Raw genomic sequence first — 16176 nt, forward strand, 5'->3', positions numbered from 1 at the left:
TTTTCAGTGGCATATCACACCTATTAAGAACTTAAACAATTTTAAGTGTACCTTGAAAATTCGAGAACCATCATTTGGACGTCATTTGGTGTCTCATAGAAAGACGTAAACAGCATCTGATATGTGCTTTGTCTGTCATCTTGAACAAAACATTTAATATGTTAAATAATAGGGGAAAAATGTGTTGTTTATTCTGGTAAAAGTGCGCCTAAACTATGTTTTAAAACTCTTACAGAGTGCGTGAAGCCGGCTAAATGTTTCATCGTGCACAAATTGTCGAGATGTTTTTACCAAAAAAAACGTTGTGCTCTTTGTCTAACTTGTGGTGCCGAAGCCCTAGGAAGAAGAGCGAACGATTTTACAAGAATAGGAACTTTTGAAATAATTTCGAGTCATTATTCCGTGTTGATTTAAAGTTGCTTGAGATAAGACAGAAGACAATTCAATAAACTACGGGTAATATTAAAAGAAAGGAAGCAAATTTCGAGAAACTGTGTATGACGAAAAAAAATTGTCATTTTTGCGGCGCCTTTAATTTGTTTGAACTACACTGTCGACGACTCATGAAAAACTGTCGAGCTAAAAAATATTTAGCGATAATTTTAAGTATTTGGCATATCAATGAAATTTTATATCGCATCATGTTTAATCTGTTTGTCCTTACTGTCAACTTGAATTTGTACTGTAGCTCTGAAGCCCTTGAGGTTCGAGCAAATCATCTGTATTGCATGTGCTTGACGTCCGTGAGCTATGGTCATTGTGGCTTTCGCGCAAAATGGAGCCGTACAAACTTTAATAGATAAATTCCAACACGAATCGTCAGTATTTGCTGGAAGACTTTCTCGAGGCCAGAGAAAGTTACTTTTCAAACTAAAATTACGCGACAGGTTGATTAAAGTCCATTCTTAATTAGAGAACTAACTTTCAAAACCACAAAAAAGTGCAACATTTCTTAAGGCAAAAAGAAAAAAAAAGCAGTTTTCCCTGCCCGTAAAAATCTACTCGGCCCCCACTTATTTTAAAGAAGTTCTATACTCTGTAAGTGGGACCCTTTTGATTGATGCAAACATAGGAGTGTTATTGTATGTTTAGAGCTTTTGTGAATAGCTTATGCAACGAAAAGCTTAACGTTTCTCGAGGCTGGCAATATTTCCTTGTCAAAGACATCCTTTCCGTATTAGTTTTCATTAGCGATCCTTTATTATCACACGGTGGAGTTTCCTTAGATAAACACTGGATTATTTGAGAGCTTAAGGGAAATCTTCTTAAACATCGTTTAAAAGCTACTTTAGACCGAATATGATATTTCATAATGATAATTTGTCAACGTTACCAGCCGAAACTTACGCTTATTGCAAAATTTGAGATCGTGATCGTGGTAACTATTGTTTAATTAATGTCATGGTTCAGTGACATTGTAGAGAGAACAAGGAAGTTCTTTTCTAAAGTTAATCATCGTTTTGGCTTGAAACCAGGTGTGTCTATGGTAACCATAGCTACCATATTGTTATAAAAGAAAGCACTTTTACCTCGAAAACAGTAAGGGACCAAAGAGCTTTGCATCTTGAGAGGTAAGAGTTGATTATATCGAAAACTTTGATGGGTTATTTGAGTAATACTTTCCCTGGAAAATCCATATTCTTTACGAAAAGGATATTTACCCGCGGCTCCTTTAATTCTACATACCAAAAGAAAAAGGTTGGCTTCATTCTCAAATAAGGATATGGTACGATTTTGAAAGCAAACTAACGTAGGGTTGTTTCAACGAAAGCAGATTATCAATACTCGGGGATTACTAACCGAACCTATCTTCTATGTAACACGAAAGCTCTGGTAAACAATATGTTGCTCGGTTTACCACAAAAATTACCAAAAGGTCGCTGAAGTTTCAACTCCGTCCAAATTGTTTGATGTATTAGAAAGGATTATTCATCGGATATAGTTTGGAAACTTTATGTTTGAATCTTTCTTGCCCTTTTGGTTATTGGGCTTAGCAGATAAACAAAGGGTTTCAACAATCATCGGGATTTTTGTTTTATATAAGATGAGGATAAGCAGCAGCTTGTAAATGTTAATTAGCCAACTTGTCAAAAATCGTATTTTTTTCCTCGCTCAATAAGAATATATTATTTCTTGTGAGTTTTTGTCGAGGTCGAGTCGTCGTCACTTCACATCTAAAACCAACATTTTTGAATGGACATTCGTTTTTCTATGGGTAGTTTAAGAACACCTAGTGGAGATAGATATCCGTGCGCTAAAGAGCTTTATATTAGGGTTGATTATCAACTCTCTCAGATAATTTTAGGAGCAAAGTTTGATGAAAATAACACGTCTGCGTATTTTAACTCCAAACACTGACAAATGAAAGTGGACTTAAACGGGAACATGACTTTTCTTTCTATTATCTGTCTATTATTAAAAAACTTGCCATACGACAAATATTAAAAGCATGATAAGTTTTCCAAGGTGTTTATCTTTCGATAGGAATGAATTAAAAAATATGCTAGATAAATATGGCGAAAATATTCTTCATCTGTCAAATTTAATTAAGAGAACTTAACGTCTAAATATCTGCTTTTCCTGGGGGTTTTTTGCCGTCAATTAGACGTTCTAAAGAAATAGATCGAAATTTTTACAATGTTGTTCTAAGGAATAATTTCAATGTCTAATAAGTATGTTAACTTGTAAAGATATTCCTGTGAGACCCACTTCTCTCCAACGAGGGAAGCGGGTAACATCTATCTGCGACATTTCTATCACTTTCCACATAGACTTGATAGCCCCAAGAATTTTGAATTGTTTTTTATGTTTTGATTGACTTTCATGGTATGGTTTCTTTCATAAAAACAGGCCAATTTTGGAAGCTTAATCCACTGCTAGGAGCTTGTGATCAACTTAATACTTGCGCCATACGCGTGGGGTAGAAACGGAAAACCGTTACTTTGAAGCAGGCATGAAGTTTGTTTCATTTTTTCATGTTCATAGCCTGGAATGCATTATTGACTAACTTGACTTTTGGAAAAGGTGGGTCGCAGATGGCGAATCATTTTTTATCCTTCGATTCACTTATGAGTACAACCTTATTTATATATCTCCTTTATTTCTTTTGCTAATACAAAAAGAGTTAAAGTTACAACAACTAGCAAAGACTAAGTCAAAAATCCACATTCAGCATCCAGCCATGATTTGAACTCATATTTGAAAAATTAAAGGGTATTTAATTAAAATTTTTACTTGTTTCATATTCAGAAAATTGTATATTAGATTCAAAACGACAAAAAACTTCGGTAAATTCGAGAGACTTCATTGAAAATGGTTACATTCCCATCTCTCCTCTCTCAATAACATTTAAGCATGACACTATATTATGTTCAATTTCCCTGTGTTTTATTAGGCGGGAATTTGATCTCTCTGCATCGTACGGAAGCACATTTTTATCGCACTTAACCATCTCAGAGAAATTATTTTTACAAGAGAACAGTGCTGACATATGATAAAGAATAGTTACATTGCTTTGTTGCATATTCGTCCATAAACATAGCTTATCTATTAAAAGTTAAAATTTGGTATTGCGCAAGTCTAAGAGAAAGTTATTAGCACAAACATGTTGAATGATTAGTTTTAAGGTACTCACCTCAGTAGCAGGTGGCATCTGTCGACCGTTAAATTGCCGATTATTTCGATATTTCTGGTTTGCGAAATATAGTGTTTGACATTTTTAAAGTTTACTATTTCTTGGAAAAAGTCGAATTTTCTAATGTATACTGAATTTATTGATAGAAATATCTTGAACCCATAGATGAATCGGCTGCGTGATGCCAGACAAAGATGGCTTGTCTCAATTGAAGTTAGCATAAATTTCCTCTTTCTATGATAATCGGTCTAAATAACCAAAGGCGATCGTGTAAACTCAAGTAAGAAAAATCGGAATTCTCAAGGACCTGTAAAATGAAGAAAGAGAAAAAAGGTTTATCAAGAGAAATGAATTTTTTTTATGACTTATCGATCATGAAATAGAAAAGGAACTTAAGAAAAATTTGCGTATAGCTTTTATTAATGGCTTTTGTTTTATCTCCCCTAAAATAATATCGCTCAGGAGAAACAAAACACACGAGAATGCTCTCTACAAACCTTGTGTCTTCACAAAAGACAAGTGATGCTCGATGCTGCCAATTTTTGTTCTTGTTTATTTTTTTTTTCCTTTTTTGGGAGGGAAACGGCTGGAGCTATTTATCTAGGACCCGTATTACACATAAAGTTAGGAATTTAAAATATAACAGCGGTAACAACGACATCAACAAAAACAATTAAAAAACTTTACTCAAATTTGTCTTTTCCCAGGCATTTTATGTGTTAACCTCCTTTATCTCAGCTGAAACCATGAGGAAATCTCTGAGCACGGAATTGAGACGTAGAAAATTATCCTAAATACCTATGTTCTCAGATAGGCAAAAATCCGCAAATGAAAGCAGTGTTAATTTTTCTCCATTTTCCCGTAATCTCCTCGGTGGGCCGTTAAGTTACGCGGAACCTGCAATTTCTCTTATTTTTATTTATTTTGTTACAAGACAGCACACCAAATGTAGAGTTATAAGGAAAAAAAGGATCTAGCAACCGTTTCCTTATAGACTCCTGTCCTTAAGAAGATCGTAGAAAATGAAATAGAGGCAACTCATAATTCAAGGTACGAATAAAATTTATTGGATGTCTTACCACTTTGAAGTTATACGAGCCTGCTGCTTAATGTTCCAATATGATTTTAAAAACCTAAATGCTGTAATGTTCCCGTGATGGCTAAAAGATTCCAAGGATTCTGTTATCGATTGTAAAACGACGATGTAATGCCAGTTTCTGAGTGGCCTTGAGTTGTTTTCCTTCAACGGAAGCAGTATTGCATGGTAGTCAGCGTTTAACTTCCCGAACTGATTATTTCATGAATGCTTAAGCAAAAACCAAGAAAATCATAATTTACCCTTCGTTAAGTGTAAGATGAAAAGTTCAGGATGAAGACTAAAACACACACGATGCTTCGTAAAGTAAATCGTGCAAGTTTCACCACAATATTCTGTATTTCTATCATCTGCATCTCCTTGATTGCTAGTTCCATATTCTACATATTCATCTACTTACTTCGTTTCAAGGCGCCAGTGAATCACATTTAACGAAAGATGAATTGTAATCGATGGAAAATAAGTCTAAATGAACTTCAGTCGAACAGTTTGGTCTAGTCGTAATTGCAAAAAATAGCACGATTTAATTTATTGCCTGCCTAAATAAAGTATTCTCTATATCGTTGAAAACGCGAATGAGACCAGTCGACAGTCAAAAGACAACTATCTGATAACAACTCGAATAGTAAACAGGGCCTTAAGAGCGACGCTGAATAAATTCCCTGAAAAATGCAAGCCTCTTAACTTAGGCAAAACCCATGTCTTTAAAGCTGTCTTTGAAACAATTTCACTATTCTTTATTGGCACTTTTTTTTTAATTTATGTACAGTTCTTCGCCTCAGATACAAAACAAATGAAAAATGTTCCTCCGTGCATAAGTTCTAAAGATTGTTTGACAGTTTTCAATTTCAGAAATTGAACCATTCGTGCATCGAGACTAATACAATTGCAAATTTAACAATAGAGACTTGAGGACTAGCAATGTGGATCACACAATTTTTCCAACGTTTTATTTCTTTAATTGAATTGAAGTTCGAAATTATTGAGCTATTTTTCCGTGGCATGTCACATCTAATAAGAACTTAAACAATTATGAGCGTAACTTGAAAATTCGAGCAAATTCCACCGAAGAATTAGGCAAGCTGGAAAAATATATGAGATAATTTATTAAAGACGTCATTTTTTGGCTCATACAAAGACATAAAAAGCTTCTGTTATCTGCCTTGTCTGTCATCTTGAACAAAACATTTACTATGTTAAGTAATAGGGGAGAAATGAATTGTTAATTCTGGTAAAAGTGCGCCTAAAAAAAATGTTTTAAAACTCCCACAGAATGCGTGAAGCTGGCTAAATGTTTCATCGTGCACAAATTGTCGGGATAATTTATCATACCGGGACGGAAAACGTTGTGCTTCCTGTCTAACTTGTAGTGACGAAGCCCTGGGAAGAAGATCGAACGATTTTACAAGAGTAGGAACTTTTGAAATAATTTCGAATCATTATCACGAGTTGAATTAAGGTTTCTTGAGACAAGACAGTGGAAAATTCAATGAACTATTAGTAATGCGAAAAGAACGTAAGCAAATTTCAAGACAGTGTGTATAACGAAAAAAAGAAAGTTATATTTGCAGCGCCATTATTTTATTTGAACTACACTGTCGATGACTCATTAAAAACCGTCATGCTAAAAAATATTTAGCAACAGCTTTTAAGTATTTGGCATATCAGCGAAAATTTACATCGCATTTTGTTTAATCTTTTTGTCCTCATTGTCAACTTGAGTTTGTATTGTAGCTCTTAAGCCCTTGAGGTTCGAGCAAATCGTTTGTATCGCGTGTGTTTGACGTCCGTGAATTATGGTCATTGTGGATTTCGCGCAAGATGGAGCTGTGTAAATATTCACCGTAAATTCCAACACGAATCGTCAGTATTTTCCTGAAGGCCAGAGAAAGTTTTCAAAATAAAATCGCGCGACAGTTTGAAGAAAGTCCTTTCTTAATTAGAGAACTAACTTTCAAAACCACAAACATGTGCAAAACTTTTTTTCTCGCTTAGTAAGAATATATCATCTCTTCTGAAGTTCTTGTCGAGGTCGAGTCGTCATCACTTCACATCTACAACCGAAATTTCTGAATGGGGATTTTTAATCCTTGTACATTTGTTCTTCTATGGGCAGTTTAAGAACATCTAATGGAGGGAGATATCCGCACGCTAAAAAGCTTCGTATTAGGGTTGATTATCACCTGTTTCAGTTGATTTAGGGAGCGAGTTTGTTGAGAATAATGTGTCTGCGTATTTTAACTCCAAAAACTGACAAATTAAGGCGAGCTTGAAACGGGAACATGACCTTTCAAATGTCTATTGTTACCACAGTTGCTATACGTCAAATATTAAAAATACAATTAAATTTTGCAGGGTATTTATCTTTTAGTGGGAATGAATGAAAAATGTGCTAAATAAATATGCTGAAAAAATGCTTGATCTTTTAAATTTTGAAAGTCCTTTTTATCAAAAAGTTTAAAAAAATTAACGTCTCAGTATCTGCTTTTCCTGGGGTTTTTCGCTGTCAATTAGACCTTCAAAAAATTGATCGAAATTTTTACAACGTTGTTCTGGGGACTAATTTCACTGTCTGATACGTATGTTAACATTTAAAGATATTCCTAGGAGATCTAATTCTCTCCATCGAGCGAAGCGGATAACACCCAATTGCGTCATTTGCATTAATGTCCACATAGAACCGACAGCTACAGGCCTTTTTTTTAAAATTTATTTTCATAATACGGTTTCGTTCATAACGACAGGTCGATTTGGGAAGCTTAATCCACTGCTGGGAGCTGGCGATCAACTTAAAACTTGTGCCATACGCGCGTGATAGAAACAGAAAACCGTTACCTTGAAGAAGGCATGGAATTTATTTCATTTTTCATGTTCATAGCCTGGAATGCATTATTGACTAACTTCACTTTTGGAAAAGGTGAGTCGCAGACGGCGAATCATTTTTTATCCTTCGATTCACTTATGAGTACAACCTTATTTATATGTCTCCTTTATTTCTTTTGCTGAAACAAAAAGACTTAAAGTTACAACAATTAGCAAAGACTAAGTCAAAAACCGACATTGAACATCCACCCAAGATTGGAACTCGTTTTTGAAATTTTATCGTTTCTTTATTCAGAAAATTGGATATGAGATGCAAAACGACAAAAAACTTTGGCAAATACAAATTACTTCATTTACAAGAGAACAGTGCTGACATACGTTAAAGAATGCCTACAATGTTTTGTTGTATATTCGTCCATGAACATAGCTTATCTATCAAAAGCTAAAATCAAATATTGTGCAAGTCTCAGAGAAAGTTCAGGTCAGCAAAAATATATTTAAGGATTAGTTTAAAGGCACTCACCTCAAAAACAGGTGGCATGACTACCGTTAAATTGTTGGTACTTTCGATATTTTTTGTTTGAGAAATGTAGTGTTTGACTTTCTTCATTTGAATTTACTATTTTACAGGAAAAAGTAAAATTTCCCAATGTATACTGAATTTATCGATAGAAACATCTTGAACCCGTATATGAATCTCCTGCGTGATGCCTGACAACGATAGCCCGTCTTAATGAAAATTTGCGTAGATTTCCTCTTCTATAATAATCGATCTAAATAACCAAAGGCGATCGTTTAAACTCGAGTAAGAAACTCTGAATTTCAAGGACCTGTGTAATGAAGAAAGTGAAAAGGTTTATAAAGAAAAATGATTTGTTTTTATGACCAATCGATCATGAATTAGAGAAAGAACTTGAGAAAAATTTGCGGATAGCTTTTTTAAACGGCTTTTGTTCTATCTCCGCTAAAATAATATCGTTCAGGGGAAACAAGAAGACACGAAATGCTCTATAAACATCTTTTCTTCACAAGTGATGGTCGCTACTGCTAATTTTTGTTTTTGTTTTACTTTTGTTTTAAACTTTAGGAGGGAGGGAGGGCTGGGGTTAATTACCTTGTGCCCTATTACACAAAATATTCAAAATTATGATAAATTACAGCAACAGTAAAAGATTGATGGATCGTATTCTTAACGGATTTTGTCCTATCTCCCCTAAAATAATATCGCTCCGGAAAATAGAGAGACTGAACCCTCTCTCTAAAAGCCTTGTGTCTTCACAAAAGAAAAGTGATGGTCGCTGCTACCAATTTTTGTTTTCGTTTCTCTTTTTTTTTTTTTGAAAGTTTTTCTCAGTGGGGAAGGGGGCAGGGTGTAATTACCTAGTGCCTTATTATACAAAATATTCCAAAATTTTGATATAAGATCTAGAGTGGTAGCGTGATCAAAAAACAATTCTAAACTTTATTCAAATGTGTCTTTTACGCAAGCATTTTATGTGTTAACCTACTTTATCGAAATAGAAGTCTCCGCTGAAATCATGTGGAAATCTCTGATCGCGGAGTTGAAACTTGGAAAATTGTCCTAGGTACTTATATTCACAGAAAGACAAAAGTCAGCAAATGAAGGTAGTATCAATTTTTCTCCATTTTCCCGTAGTAATGGTTTAATTGAGATACAGTTCTTTGTTTACCAAGCGTGTTATTTTGCACGCTTCATAACTGGAATCGTGAGTTTATTTCTGTATGAAAAGAAAAAATTGTTTTTGTTATATTTTGATTGCTTTATTTCAGAGCGAGATCGCACAATGCTGTTTCCAGATTACTTCTTCTTTGCTAAAAGACGTTTGATGAGCCATACAATCGAAACTGAATACGTCAAAGACTTGGATCACTGTGAGCTTTTTTGCTACATGAACGACAACTGCGTCAGTGCTAACTTCAAAAAAGATCCCGAGAATGGAGGAATCACTTATATCTGTGAACTGAATAACGCCACTCATCTTGAATATGATACTGACCTGATGACTGATGCTGATTTTTATTATCGAGGCTCAAAGGTAAAATATAAGGTATAATTCAAATTCAGCAACTCGGTGATGAATCGTGGAAAACAAGCGACGTTTAACAAAACTTACGTTCGTTCATTCATGTATCAATTATTCAATACATCGATCTTCCTTCTTTATTATTTTTTTCTTTTTTCTTTTCAGAACGCGTGCGGTAAAAACCCACCTTGTCAAAATAATGCAACTTGTCAGTCCGGTTTCACAATCAAGGGATATCGATGCTCGTGCCCTCCTGGATTCGAAGGAGAACATTGCGGAAAAGGTTAATTACAGAATAGACCGATAAGAACACAATATATCCTGGAGTATTTAAACCGCCATATTTATATATCACGTTTGGCCGTCGAGTGCGTATCTTAACGGAGGACTACCAAGGCTGATCTTTGACGACTGATATGCAGCTACAGTTTGGAATGGTGTCTAGAGAGAGATTCCGTTGCAGTGGAAGTTTTGGTTTAATCTAAATGAAAAATTAATCTGTCACAATGATAACTAACGAAATGCTTTTTCATAAGAGTTTAAAAGACAATATATATCTCACTCGTTTAATCACTACCGTTGTAGAATTTTTCCTTTCTTTCCCATTTTTTCAGATGTTGATGAATGCCAAAAAAACACTCACGATTGCCACCTGAACGCTACTTGTCAAAACACAAATGGATCCTTTGTGTGCACCTGTTTATTTGGATTTAACGGAGATGGACGGAACTGCACAGGTAATTGCCTCGTTATGACATTGAGAAACGTTAGTTTGCGTGAGTTTGTTTGTTTTTATACTCCAAGAATCGTGATTGAAAGCCTGTCATTTCTCAGACATCGACGAATGCGCAAGAAATCTTTCTTGTCATGTGAATGCCAACTGTACCAACACCATTGGATCACATGTATGTACATGCCACACTGGATACACTGGAGATGGACAGACTTGCTCAGGTGATTTTAATAAGTTTCCTTCAATGCTCAGAAAAGTCCTTTTTGATCGAAGAGAGACAATCTTCATCGCTCCTATTTCTATGCATACAGTCCCAGCTATTTAAAGCTAATGACAAAATGCTGAACATTTTCGTTGACCAGCTTTCTCTTTAATAAAACATAGTGACCAACAACTCTCTGGAGACAACTCTCGCACTTAATGATCAAAATAAGGGGGTTTATACATGTATCATACTCCAAGAATCGTGATTGAAAGCCTTTCATTTTTCAGATGTTGACGAATGTGCAAAAAATCTTTCTTGTCATGTGAATGCTAACTGTACCAACACCATTGGATCACATATATGTACATGCCACACTGGATACGCCGGAGATGGACAGACTTGCTCAGGTAATTTTAATGAGTTTCCTTCAATCCCAGCCATTCAAAGCGGAGAGTAATCTAAAACGTCCTTTTAACTCAAATTATGATGCCAGAAGTAGTCAAACATTTATCCTAAAATGTAGTTCTACTCCATAATTCACCCTTATTAGAAATGGTGGATTATTTCACTTTGTCCAAAAATCTTTTGAGATTAGGTTTTGCAGTATTTTGTACATTGTATATTGATCAACCAAAACATTTTTCATCTTAACACCCAATTGTGGGCTGTAACGTGGTGCGTTTGATCCCCATCAGACATCGACGAGTGTTCACAAATGAACATCTGTGATGAGAACGCCTCCTGCAGTAATACCCAGGGCTCCTACAGTTGCGCCTGTAATCCTAAATACATTGGGGATGGTTTGACTTGTAAAGGTTAGTCTCTTTTAATTCATGCCTTAAAAAATTTGTAAAGATAGTACTGGCTGAACTCGCTGTCAATAATGTTGAGTGAATGGCTATTCTTGTTTAGCCATGTAACAAATCACGTTAGTTTTTAGAGCCTTTAGTTTGCTTGAACGTCCTTCGACAAATCATTAAGGAAAAAGAAAGATATATTTTATTTTTTTTAAAGATTTGATGTGCATGGTTTTTGTCTTACAGGATAGAAAACAATGGCCCCCGTTATTTATTGTTGATGACGCATAAATGTTCTTGTAAATAGAATTATTATGAGGCTGTGTCTCGAAAGGATTAAAAGCAATCAACCAGCATAATCTGATTGGCTAAAATCGATGTTGACCGCGGTTAAGATTTTCCCATTTTGGCCTATTAAGGTGATTCCTAAGAAGAAAAGAATTACCTGATAATTTTTTTCAATTTTTCCTTAAATGTTCCCTAACAATGTCTTTTTCGGAAGATACAATAAGAAAGACAGGTCACCGTGCTTGTTTGAGAGAAATGACGGGCCAAACTTACCCCATTTATGCCTCTACTAGCAGTTTTTCACGCGCGTCATTTCACGGTACATTTTTCGGTAACAAATTGAATCTTGCGATCAGTCTAAAGGAGATTCCTTAGTATTGCACTGGGCATCCTGTGCTGCGTAAAAAAATCACCTAATCAGGCGAATAAGCGCGTGGGAATTCCGAGAGCACGGTATTGCTTTTTAATAAATGGACCCTGCAAAGAGGTACGATGCTCTTTAGCTCTTTAACGAGCACGGTGACCTCTCTTTTTCATTGCATAATTTTAGTGTACAATTTAGCCCCTTTTTATTGGAGAAATTAAAAATCATCTTGATGATGAAATTATGACCTTGAGAGCAACGACTCGAGGAACGTTTCAGGTCAATGCCGATTAAAATTACTTGATTTTTCACAAATTGTATATAAAATTGTTCCCTACTTTCAATACTTTGTGCCTTTCAAGTCTTTTTTTTTTAATTTTGTCTTTAAAAACCCTTGCTTCCAGCTAGATCATTTCAATAGTAATTAATGGAAGAATAAATACCTAAAATTAGGAAGCAGGCAAAGAGAATAAGGAAAACATAGATAAATTAAACACTCGGAGGGTTGGGAAATTTCTTGAAAGTTATGCGAACCCTCGACTGTGTGTCGGGTTTGCATAATTTCCTCAAATTCTTCCAACCTCCTCTCGTGTTCAGATGAGAGTATGCAAACACGGAAAAAGGGTCCTCTATTGCTTGAGCAGTAATCGGCTCCCAACGAAGTTGTCCAGGCATATCTGCTCAGTTCGAAGAAAAACTATTTACTACATTACAATTCCACTACGACACAGAGAACTTTTTCACAGTCAAATAATTTTAGCTTTAGGCATTTTTTGTGGGAGCACTTATCAACAAGTTTTTTGACTTTACAGTAATCAGCAACCTTTTCTGTGGTCAGTAGAGTTGTATGAAAACCCATTCCCTGAGAGATCGAGCCATAGACACGCATTAAAACTTGTTGTATGTGGTAACTATTCAAGGATTTTGCATCGAGGCTGTATGACAAACTCGGCCATTTGTCCTCATTCAATAGGTAGAGAATAATACATGGGAGCGTGTTGATACGGAATTTCTCTTCGAGTGTTCAACTCGCTGTCTTATGAGTGAGAGCAGCGAACGAGTAAGGTGTCGAGCAAGAGAATATAAACTAAACGGTTAAGAATATATGAAAGTCATTTATTTGAACTGCGGACTTTCATATATTCTTAACCGTTTATTTCATCACTTCACGGGTTTATTTAGAACCAACATCATGACCAGCTCCCAGTTGGCTTGTTAGCTCAGTTACGTTACTAGAGCGCTGCACCGGTATCGCAGAGGTCATGGGTTCAAATCCCGTACAGTCCTGAATTTTTTTTAGGCTTTATTTTCACTACTGCCTAAGTAGTGCACATTACTGCGAGGATCACTTTCATTCACAAGAATATAAACTGCTATAATTTCTTGGTATCGAGTTGAACACGAGAAGAGAAGTTCCATAACTGCTATCAACCATGTATTATTTTGTTTATCATATAATCAAAATAGGCCTTTACTGAGAGGAAGGGTCTAAAGAATGAAATTATAGGTTTCACAGTCCGCTAAAAAAAAGAGTCGTAAAGCACGATAAGGCTCAAGACGAAGAAATGGCAAAATTCTCAAAATTTGCAGTTATTGACTTTTTCCTTACCGAAAGAATAAATATTTCCACGTGTATGGCCACAAACAGCCTGTGGCAAATCTTTCAGTTGTCGATTTTCGTTATCAGCTGCGAAAACATACCATTGCCCAGGTCAAGTATGTAACTTTCAATTTTTCTTCTCGTATTTAGTTTTACTTCCGCTTCTAGGAAATTTTAAAAGCCATTGTCCGTAAGAAATACGAATTTTTTTTGTGTTTTTAGCAGTCATAATCCAAGAAAATCTCGACAAGCAACCCTGGATTGAGAACGGTCAACGCTTTGCCATTCATTTATTAACCTTACACAGCTGATTGGTGATATTAAACAAATGTAAAAAGTTATCGTCATATTAAGCGCGTGCTGTTACGGCTTTTCAGAGGGCGGGAAATCCTTCTTAAACACCGCAGTTTATGTAATAATTTTTTTCCTTCAGCTTTCTTATAAAGAAAAATATACAAAATATCGCATTAACCGAAATTTCACTTTTTAGCCGATCCGTGCTATAATTACAGAAACCTGAGTGATGCTGACAGAAAGAGCACTTACATCACACCCGACGGTGGAGTAAAATGTGACAAGGATATATTCGAGAAATGGTATCGTTTCGTGGGAGATGCAGGAACAAAAATGCCAACCCAGTGCGTATCGGATAATAGATGTGGTGCAGTCTTATCAGGCTGGCTAAGTGGTGGTCACCCCACATTGGCAGATGGTGAGGTTCTCTCCAAGGTCTGCTTTACCAGAGATAGAGATTGTTGCAAGAAATCAAGGGACATAAAAGTGAAAGACTGCGGATCCTACTTTATTTACAAACTACCAAAGGTACCTGGTTGTGATCTGCGCTACTGTGGCACAGACTAAATGTTATAAGCAAGTCAGTCTGCACAGTGAAAGGATTCACAAATCGATTTATTGGCACGCACATGTACATCAATGATAACAGGGAATTAGCTTTAAGAATTTCACATGATCCAGTTTTATGGTTAATGTTAAACAGTGAGCAGTTTCCACACAAGAGTACCATTGGACCGCGTAGTTTGGTCTTCCATATGAGAGGACTCTTAAAAATTGTGGCTGAAGGTAGTGAGTAATAGTGACTGACATTTTTAAAACCTCGGCTGAAATCGTCATCAGAGTCAACTGAACAATTGTTGTTTATCAGAGTATTAGAACAGACCCTCCCCCAGCTCATGTCAACAACTATATATAGGCATTTGTGAGCTTCCAAAGAATCTTAATATCATCTCTATCTATTCCAATCGAAGAGATCCACAAAGTAAGTTTTAAGCACAACTTTGAGCATTGTATTTTGCTTATTACAAAACGTTTTGAACCCTTTTGAAGGTCGTTAGAAACTAAAGCAGCGTAGGTGTGTTGTGGATAGAGACTGTAAATAATTTCTAGAATTCTAAGTCACTGCGCGCGAAATCGATACTCAAACTTTATGATGACATAGCATGGAAAACAAGAACATTCAATAGGCTATGTAATTATGATGTATTTCTTCCACATTAGTTTTGTTGTAAGCTTCGAATTCCGGAATGTTTTAAAATACGTTGTGATAGTATGTAAGGACTCAGTCAGTTAGGAGTAGTAGTTTCTTTTGTCAGAAAAGACCAACTATCTTGGAACCTCTATCAAAAGATAGCTCGGTACTGTGATATACTCCAAAGATTGTGTATTTTGAGGAGATTTGGAGGCAATAGTGAGTCTTTATAGTGGGATTAAGTAAGTTTTTAAATGACAATTATTGTATTGCCTATAGGAGTAGTTCCTGAGAAAGAATTATTACACGTTGTTTAATTAAATGGTTTAAAATTGTAGGAGTATAGTATTCCTTATTTCAAATAAATCATACCTTAACAGGTGAATCTTGTAGGAAAGTGTGTTGGGTGAAATGGGGAAAATCTCAATGATGTCTACGCTAGTAGCTCTTACATCAGCCATTCTAAAAAAAAGGCAAAACAACACCAAAAAGAGGTTCCAAATGACGATCAGTTAAAACCTAATTTAACAACCTTTTCAGGCTTATTTGTGTGGATGTAACCAGTAAAGGTAAGACGTGATCTGTTACTCCGGTTGCTGTAGTTATAACTGAAAATGAGCCTATGAAAAATAGCACGTCTAAATAATCAGAGTTTGCATGTCTTTTTTGCACTTTAGAAAATATAAATTGACTTTCCCAAAGGCCAAACCCTCTTATCGCCTGCTATTCAAATTCTCTACATGTAATAATGAATTATCACTTTCCAGATGTCAGTAAACAAAACCGATTCCACTTTATTTTTTTTTGTTGTTGTTAAAGGTACTGTCGCTAGTGTTGTTGAAGCGCAAAGCTCATCATTTTCCTTCGGGTGAATAATCGATAATCTTCGGAAAGTTTCCGAACTTTAGGAAGTAAGAGATTAATCTGTTGAGATATCTCTTCCTTTAGTGAGACATAAATCTTCATCTGGTACCTTTTAAATATATTAATATTATCTAGGTTTGATTAGATAATAATCTCGACTTTTTAATGAGCTTTCCTTTAGAATTTATGAAGACGAATTTCTGAGAGAAACAAGTTGATCAATTCTCCCTTTAGTCAGTTA

The 16176-nt window shown here is 35.5% G+C and overlaps 1 long non-coding RNA gene across 1 annotated transcript in view; it reads left to right on the forward strand.

The window, feature by feature from the left end:
* The window catches only part of LOC149052809 (uncharacterized), an 84159-nt gene extending 68704 nt beyond the window's left edge, over window positions 1-15455 (forward strand). Inside the window, exon 2 of the long non-coding RNA XR_016186439.1 lies at window positions 14930-15455. This is a non-coding gene — a long non-coding RNA (uncharacterized LOC149052809). The remainder of the gene's footprint in view (window positions 1-14929) is intronic.
* The last annotated feature ends 721 nt before the right edge of the window (window positions 15456-16176 follow it).

The sequence above is a fragment of the Pocillopora damicornis genome, chromosome 1 (assembly GCF_964200805.1).
Source record: "Pocillopora damicornis chromosome 1, jaPocDami1.2, whole genome shotgun sequence".
NCBI classification, from domain to species: domain Eukaryota; kingdom Metazoa; phylum Cnidaria; class Anthozoa; order Scleractinia; family Pocilloporidae; genus Pocillopora; species Pocillopora damicornis.